The 9,628-nt window shown below is 42.3% G+C and overlaps 1 protein-coding gene across 2 annotated transcripts in view; it reads right to left on the reverse strand.

The window, feature by feature from the left end:
• LOC114660269 (core histone macro-H2A.1) overlaps nt 1–6,338 on the reverse strand; it is a 78,132-nt gene extending 71,794 nt beyond the window's left edge. For both annotated transcript variants that reach the window (XM_028812865.2, XM_028812863.2), the window contains exon 1: nt 6,172–6,338. The gene's annotated coding sequence lies outside the window, so the exon portion shown is untranslated. The remainder of the gene's footprint in view (nt 1–6,171) is intronic.
• Nucleotides 6,339–9,628: the final 3,290 nt, after the last annotated feature.

The raw sequence follows: 9,628 nt of genomic DNA on the forward strand, positions 1-9,628 counted from the left end.
GCACAAGGCAGGAACCAATCCTGGGCAGGGTGCCAACCCACCGCAGGACACACAAACACACCCACACACCAAGCACACACTAGGGCCAATTTAGAATCGCCAATCCACCTAACCTGCATGTCTTTGGACTGCGGGAGGAAACCGGAGCACCCGGAGGAAACCCACGCAGACACGGGGAGAACATGCAAACTCCACGCAGGGAGGACCCGGGAAGCAAACCCGGGTCTCCTAACTGCGAGGCAGCAGCGCTACCACTGCACCACCGTGGTGTAATACAGTTTTATTATAATGCTGAAATTTGCTTATATAAATTACATATACATTTCATGAGAAACACTTAATTTGTAAAATTCTTATTACTAGGCTACATTAATACTCCTCAAATCCATTTTAGTCTACTATTCTACAAAAACAAATTGGTAGTACCCTACTGATCTGTTGTCCTCTGCCTTCTGAAAGAACATTAAAGCATATTTTAGTTAATCTCTTCTCTCTCCATTTCTGCTTTGGAGTCATGTAAAAACTGACTGTACATGAGTGACTGACAATTACAAAATAACACATAATGAACATTCAATATAAGTTAAAATATATCCACCTATATAAAACTGCCTTACTTTACTCCCTAACAATATTTTTTTGTTTCCCCCACCATTTGTCTTGTGTCATTGAGCCACTAGGCTGTCACAAAAGTAACTAAGGAAAACACAACAATGTGGCTCCTGGCAAAACGATCAAACACACTTGACACAATACAATTAGGCGATCAGGCCCTGCTTTTGAGCCGAAGAAATAAAGTAAACTTGGAAGATCTTTATTTCACCCTGTCATAAGGCAACATCTAATCATTTCAATTTTTTAAAAAACACAGTATTAATTCTAAATTTAAATGAAGAAATTATGAACAAGGCTAATTCATAAATAATTAATTTATACATTCACCATTTAACTGTTAAACTGCCTGAGCTTTGACCTGAGATTAATTGAGAACATGTTTAGATTACCTGAGATATATAAAATTTTCTGTAACCATAAATTATCTGCAGTCCTATATCTGTAGACATTCTTTTTAAAGCATTAATTAATTTAATTGACATTCTTTTTAATGTGTTTATTCATTTTCCAAATTTGTTTATTTCAATACAGGGTTGTGTGGTGCTCTCCTGGCAGCATCATAAATAAGACTGTTTTGGGTCTGCCTGTTGTGCTCAAGTGCTATCTATGTGATGTCTGCACATTTTCCCCAGGTCTACCTGGATTTTCCTCTAACCAAACCAAAGTTTAGGTTAACTGAGACTTCCAAATTGTTCCTGTGTGGATGTGTGTGTGTGAATGAGCCTTGCAATGGTCTGCCAGCCTGGTCATATTAACACCTGCTCAAGGTATTAATGTCAGCTACACAGGGCGCAAGGCAGGAACCATATCTACACCAGCATCCACACAGCATCTGGGGAAAACAAAAACACCACAATACAACGAGAACATGCAGACTCCATACAGCCACCAACTTGAAGTCACAGGTCATTCGGTCAGAACTGTCACATGTATACAGTGCACTGAAATTCTTACTTGTGAAATTTAAACCCAAAAAGTAAGAACTATGAGGTTGCAGTGTTAACTACTTAACCACTGCTCCACAATATAATATAATATAATATAATATAATATAATATAATATAATATAATATAATATAATATAATATAATATAATATAATATAATACACCTGAAAAAAATGACAAGTGTCTGTGTGTGTGTGTTTTTGTATCTGTGTGTACATCCAGTTGCTGTGTCTCTCTTATATGCCATTTGGTATGGAATTTATAAAAGCAGTTTTAATGTTTGCTATGTGCCACCTGTTGGAATGAAAAATGCAATGCATTTTATTACTTTATTATTACAAAATAAATTCCAATAAATGGTGCACAACTGTTAATGCTGAATACGCTGAAGTCCATGTTGATTATTTAGATTTCAACTTGTCTTAGTGAGGTACCAAAACTACCAAAATATATTATATTATATTATATTATATTATATTATATTATATTATATTATATTATATTATATTATCCATCCATCCATTATCCAACCCGCTATATCCCAACTACAGGGTCACGGGGGTCTGCTGGAGCCAATCCCAACCAACATAGGGCGCAAGGTAGGAAACAAACCCTGGGCATGGCGCCAGCCCACCGCAGGGCACACACATACACACACACACACACCAAGCACACACTAGGGACAATTTAGAATCGCCAATGCACCTAACCTGCATGTCTTTGGACTGTGGGAGGAAACCAGAGCATCCGGAGGAAACCCACGCAGGCATGGGGAGAACATGCAAACTCCATGCATGGAGGACCCAGGAAGATATCCATCCATCCATCCATTTTCCAACCCGCTGAATCCGAACACAGGGTCACGGGGGTCTGCTGGAGCCAATCCCAGCCAACACAGGGCACAAGGCAGGAACCAATCCCGGGCAGGGTGCCAACCCACTGCAGGACACACACAAACACACCCACACACCAAGCACACACTAGGGCCAATTTAGAATCGCCAATGCACCTAACCTGCATGTCTTTGGACTGTGGGAGGAAACCAGAGCATCCGGAGGAAACCCACGCAGGCATGGGGAGAACATGCAAACTCCATGCATGGAGGACCCAGGAAGATATTATATTATATTATATTATATTATATTATATTATATTATATTATATTATATTATATTATATTATATTATATTATATTATATTAGGGGGCTTATCCCCTGCTTGCTTTGCTCACCAGCCACTTTGCGTCTCTGCCGCTCACATTCTGAAGAGGGGGGCTAAATGCACCCCAAGGAGATGCGGTCGCTACCTCTGAAATCCCCTCTTAAACGGTGATACAATGGGAAACAAATAGTCTTTATTTACCTCCTCTTTGCTCGATCAGCTGCTGGATAGCTGCTACTGCCTTGCCGTGTGATCTGCATCTTGTGCAGCGTTTTAAACATTTAAAAGCCTGTACAGCAGCTGTCCTGCTCTTTGTCTTTTATTTCCAGCCCTGGGCGTGATTAAATCTGTTGGCACAAAGTCTCGTCTCGCGGGAGTTCTTGATATTTTTTAGTTTAGAATTTAAAAACGGAATAAGACTCTGAAAATCTAACAATGTCACATTACAGTTCAATAAATTCTGAAAAGAATGATACGAAACATATATATGTAGGTTTTAAAATAACCTTGATTTAAAGCATGACAAAAAATGTGACACAAAATCATTGCACAAAATCGCTGCACTTTTAGGCTTAGGATTAGAGTGGATTATATTATATTAAATTATATTATAAGTAGTGGTAGCACCGCCGCCTTGCAATTAGGAGACCAAGATTCATGTCCCAGATCCTCCCTGCACAAAATTTCCATGTTCTTCCCCATGTCCACGTGGGGTTCCTCCTACAGTCCAATAACATGTCGGTTAGGTATACTGGCGATGCTAAATTGACTCCTGTACGTGTAGGCTTTCACCCTGTCATGGACTGGCACCCTGTCGAGGGATTGTTCCTGCCTTGCACCCTATCCTCGCTGGAGTGCGACCCAGCTCAAGATAAGGCAGGTTTAGAAAATGGACAGCTATTATATCTTTAAACTCAATTTGTAGGGTGGAATTGTGGTACTGTAGTCAAGAAAGAAGAAAGCAGGGAAATCCTAGAAGAAAACCTGGTGCATTCTGCAACAATCCTGTGCCTTGAAAGAAGTTTTTTTTTCCTGCATTTCTCCAAAATCCTAAAGTTGTGGTTTACATTACATGATGGTTCCATTAACCGATTTCCCTAAATGGTCCCATAGGAGTGGACCAGGTAAATGAATAAGTATGTCCTGCAGTAGTCTGGCATGCCATTCAGGGTTGATTTGTGTCTTGTGTCACCTCAAGCTACTGGGATTGGACCGAGCCCTTACAACCTTGAAATGGATTAAGCATGTTTTAAAATGAATGAATGAATGAATATAACAGTCAGTCATCATCCAACTCACTATATCCTAACACAGGGTCACGGCCGTTTATTGGAGCCAATCCCAGCCAACACAGGGCGCAAGGTAGGAACAAATCTCTGGGCAGGGCGCCAGCCCACTGCAGTGAATATAACATATACATACAAATACACAACATTATGTTGAAATAATAGTAACACAACAATCCTCACTTTATGTCCTAATAACACAAATTGCTTTCCCATCATGTGTGAATATTACTGTTTTCTTATAAAATATGCCTTAAGAGCAATAATCTCCAAGTTCCTATCATAACAACCTGTTTCCCTTCCTATACCTTAAACTAGTAGTAAACACATGTTATACTTGCTACTGAATGCTTATGACCAGAACTCTAAGGTGAAAAAGAACTTCAGGATTTTATGCCAAAATGTGGAATTAGAGTAAATGGTACAGTACATCCTCCCCACATTTCACTTTCTAGACCCTCTCATGCTTGAGTACATCCACGCTAATTTAATACGCAGACAGTCACCCAAAAACTGTGGCTCAAGGTTCAAGGCAGCAGTGAGTAATAATTGATTGCCTTCTCACTGTGAACAGGTTGATGGTCAGGAGGTACTTTTTTTTTGTGTGTGTGTGTGTTCAAAAGAACTGGCACCTCCTGGTTACCAGTACACAAAAACCCAAAAATACAATATGCTATACCATTCAATTTGCAAACATTGAGATGTTTGGGGTCTCCTTCTATTTTTTGCCCCATGGACCAGCAACCCTAATTTGTAGGCCATTTCTGGATGACACTTTGTGCAGGAAATCACACACTTAACGTAAAGAGTAAACCAAAAGGTTTCTTTAGCAATAATGATTAAAAGGACTCAAAGTTGCGCAGGCCACATCAACCAATGATTCTCAAAATGGGGTCAAAAAGACTCTTGTACAAAACTTCGAAAAAATGAGGATCAGTACAGTAGCCATGTGGAGTGTTGTTTTATTCTATTTTAAGGCTGCTGATCACAAATTTATTTTTATATTTGATTCGTCACTGGTGGTCCCAGCCCTTAAAAGGTTAAGAATGACACATTTTAAACATAAACATGTGGGTGTCATTTTAAACTATTTCAGTGGTTACGAATATGGTGTTTTGATTTTTGATTCTTTCCTAGGGATCAGTCCCTCTGGAGACCTCTAAAATGAGTGAAATATGACAAATATATGATACAATCACAAATATTTAAATATTTACATTTTACTATTTCAAATATTTGGCGCAACTTTCTTGTTCATTATATACTTCTACTTTCTTGAAGTAAATAACTGCATTTCCCATGAACACCACGAATTACGGTGATTTACGGTAATTCAGACTTTTTATTTATTTAATTTTAACGTCCTACTTTAACCCTTGGCGGAAGTCGTCTGCCTTTCAAAGTAATAGGATTTGTTATTTCTACACAGTACAATACGGAAATATGTGCTCTTTGACGGAACACTGTAACAGTCAGGCGTGACCTTATATAATAGTATTTATCACAGGTATGTTAGGTCCGCCACGTATTAAAATGATTCCCAGTTTTTACTTTTGCCAAGTGTCTTACGTGCATACTGTAACTTGAACTACTGCCGGTGTAAGAGGTATGTATGGCAGTACCACAGCCGGCGCACGTACCTCTGACCTTAATCAAAAAAAAAAAAAAAAAACTACGACTGTATCCGCACTTTTTTAGCCCGTTTATTGTATACCCACGTAGCGAATTCTTTTTAATTTAACGAAACTGGCTAGGAAGGCATGCCGTGAACCGCGCACTGCACGAGTGACCTGATGGTTCCGGGATCCACAAGGCAATCACCTCGGAGTGTTCTGCAGCCCCGGCCGCGTTCAAATTATACATTAATTCTCCACAAAAATTCATAATTCACAGAATGAGAGGAAGTGACGAAGAAGGAGGGGGGCTTCTCTTTACACGCTGTCAGATTATTTATTCCAGGGGAGACTTACACTAAACCTTGCCTGCGACGATACCGTATTGCATTTTAGCAATAAATAGGACAGTCACCATCGCGCGATCGCAGTGGCGTAAACGACACACCGACAGAAACGACAACAGCTGCACAAAAGGGGGCGACACCGCGGCAACTTATACGAGGGCCGTACCGTGCACATTAAGATGGAAAGAAATGAAGTTACTTACAGAGAAAATACACAGCAATATGTCTACGGACAGCCTTCCCTACTGCTCCAATAAAATAGCACGAGATGGGGCAGTGTCTTTGATTCCCACAATCCACAGCGACCGAAATCATAAGGCCGTGCAGCCTCAGCTTGATGGCATATGCAGCACTGTACGCATAGTGTGAGTACGCGCTTGTGGCTCAGGCAGAAGACCTCTCGGGGGCAGCGCCGCTTGGGGACTGGAAACCGGGGCAACGGGGCCGGCAGCCAGGGTACCTCTTTCTTTTCGCTTATACTGTAGGAACATGTACCTGAATTGTCGGGCTCAGGTGTTATAAGTATTTGTATAATCAAATTACGTGCCATTAGTGGATCCAGATTTTCATTTTATGTTTGTCAATTTTATATTATATTAACTGTAAGAAGTCATTTTGTGAATTGTGAGCATTTATCATCCTAGAATTCTAATTCACATGTACTATATACAGTTGGCCTAGCTATCCATTTTCTAAACCCACTTCATGCAGAGCAGGAGCCGACCTCAACGAGCACAGGGCCTAAGGTGGGAACAATCCCTGGACAAGGGGCCAGTCCATAACAGGGTCAAAACACACAACACATGACACCACACGCACACTCACACCCGCTAAGCCCCAATTTAGCATCGCCAACCCACTGACTGGCATGTCTTTCGACTATGGGATGAAACTGGAGCATTCCAGAGGAAACCAAGTGACATGGTGGGAACATGCAAACTCTACGTAGTCGGGGAAGACTCAGAATGCTGAGCTCTGGTCTTCTTACTACGGGATATACAACCGATAATTCATCTTATCCATCAATCCATCCATGCATTTCCTATTTCACTTAATCAATTTTATCCATCAATCCATCCATGCATTTCCTATTTCACTTAATTCAGGCTGGAACAAACTCTGGCTGGGATGCCAGTCCATCACAGGACACATTTTTCATTCTGTGAAAAACTAAATAACACCCCATGACATGTTTTTTTTCTTTTGACTAGGGGGCTCTGTTTGCTTCGCTTGCCCACCCCCAGGTTTGTTTTACCAGATATACAATTTAAAGAGATTGTTATTTTCATGTGAATTGTTACATATGCATTATTTTCACTTTTACTTTAAAACTTTTCTATAAACAATATTTGTCCTTTATTTCCGGCCCCGGGCGTGGTTAAATCTGTTTCTTGCAGGATATATAACGCTGCTCGCGTTGTGGGGGGGGGGGGGGGGCTTGAATATACGCTAAGTAGATGCGGTCGGATCAGCTGCTATCTTTCTGCTGCTGCTGGCAAGCTGCGTGTTCTGCTTGTCGTGCTTTACATCGATCATTTAAAAGCATGTACAGCAGCTGTCCTTTTGCCACTTCGTGTCTCTGCCACTCGCGTTGGGGGGGGGGGGGGTGTGGAATGAAAGCACACTAAGGAGATGTGCTCGGATCATTTGCTGGCTTGCTGCTGCTGCTGGCGAGCTGCGTGTTCTGCTTGTCGTTGTTTTAAGAGCTGGGAGTACATGAAGTGTGTCTGCCAAAAGCATTCCAACAACTGCTAGGTTAGATGTCCGTGAACTTGTTTTAAATTGTTTGAAAGTAGGGCGTGACGTGCAGAAGTCACCATCTCACGGGTTTTGCTTCCTAAGGTTGTAATGTCTAGTGTCTAGACTTGCGTATTGTCAAAGTGTCTCTCTGAGTTGATCACGTCTCGATTGCTTTGCTCACCAGCCCCCCCCGCTCCTGCCACTTCAAGTCTCTCCTGCTCATGTTGTAAAGGGGAGAGCTGAATGCAAGCTGAGGAGATGCGGAGGGATCAGCTGCTGTTGCCAAGGTGCGTGTTCTGCTTGTTGCGCTGCGTGTCAATCATTTAAAAGCCTGTACAGCAGCCGTCCTTCTATCTCTCTGCCTTGTCTCACATGACGTTAAAGTGTCTCTCGCGGGATGTCAAATTGTCTTCCAAGAAGATTACATCTTGTCTCCCTGGTCTTCCTACCAGGATTTTTTTTATAATAATATATAATAATATAACACCATCTCTGTCCTGTTTATTAAATATGAATTCATTTCCACATGTCACACACGTGCGCATGGGAGGCTTTGGCGATTAAGTGGGTGATTACTCAGCTTAGGTACTACCTGTTGGGCCGGGAGTTCACCCTTGTCACGGACCATGAACCCCTACAGTGGATGGCCCTGCACAAGGAGTCGAATCCACAGGTCACCAGGTGGTTTCTTGACCTACAGCCATATAAGTTTTCGCTCGTTCATCGCCGAGGCTCTCTCCATGCCAACGCTGATGCTCTTTCCCGAGTTCACGACCTCTCGGTTAGGGTCGCCCGCCCCGACGGGTCTGGGCTAAGGGGGGGGCCTTGTCACACACGTGCGCATGGGAGGCAGCTAAAGGGCTTGAGTGACGGCAGTTCTGAGATATGCCGGGAGGTGGCAGAGTGCACTGACTCTTTTTCTCTCTTGCCTGCAGACCATTCCCGGGAGATTTCCACCTGGCTCTCGTGACATCATTTCCGGGACCGAGCCAATGGAAGGAGACCTTACTGGCTCCGGCCCCTCTGACATCACGTCCAGGCCCGAACCAATGGAGAACGAACACGTCCCTGATCCTTATGACCTCACTTCCTGTCTTCCCCTTTAAAACCCTGCCCTTTGTCCTAATTCCTCAGTCTTGTCTTGGACTCAATTGTATGCACACCAGTGCTGTTTATTTACATAAAAACGACTTTTGCAGCCAGGATACTAGATTATACGGGTGGCTGCCCCAGACCTTTACCTGAGTATGTCTCGTCTTTATAACACACAGAAATAGGGTGGTCTTAGTTTGCAATCTGTGTCTAGCTATGATTTGTGTGGAGTCTGCATGTTGTCACTGCATCTATGTGGATTTTCCTCCAGGCGCTCCAAAGACTTACCAGGTGGTGGTCCCTGTGTAAGAGTGTGTGTGTGGGAGTGGAGCCTGGGATGGACTGCTACTCTGACCATTGCTGTTTCCTGCCTTGCACCAAGTATTCCCAAGTTTGGACTTAGCCCTGCATGGTACTAGGAGAGTCTGAGGAAGCTATGCTATGCCCTCGATAACCAGAATCAGGTTGTACTCAGCTGTTATGTGACTAACTGGACAGCAGGCTGTCAGCGACTATGCACAAGTCATATCATTCTCTGCTGTCTGATTGGCTGCAGGTTTTTTGTCAGGGGTTTATCCTCTTTATATTAGTGACAGTATTGTACAAGGAAGACCACTGCAGGATTTGTGTTCCTTATACTGTTTATTCAAGCTGATCTATCTGGTGTTAAATCACTTAAAATCTTTCCGCTTGACGATCATCTCTCTGAAATGTAGACGTATACAAGCCATTGCTACTGTACCTGTGTGTCTTCCTTAGATAGCATTGTCTTAACATACATTTTGGACAATAATGAAGCAGCTACTCCATGAACATCAGTAATAATCT

The sequence above is a fragment of the Erpetoichthys calabaricus genome, chromosome 11 (genome assembly GCF_900747795.2).
Source record: "Erpetoichthys calabaricus chromosome 11, fErpCal1.3, whole genome shotgun sequence".
In the NCBI taxonomy this organism is placed as follows: domain Eukaryota; kingdom Metazoa; phylum Chordata; class Cladistia; order Polypteriformes; family Polypteridae; genus Erpetoichthys; species Erpetoichthys calabaricus.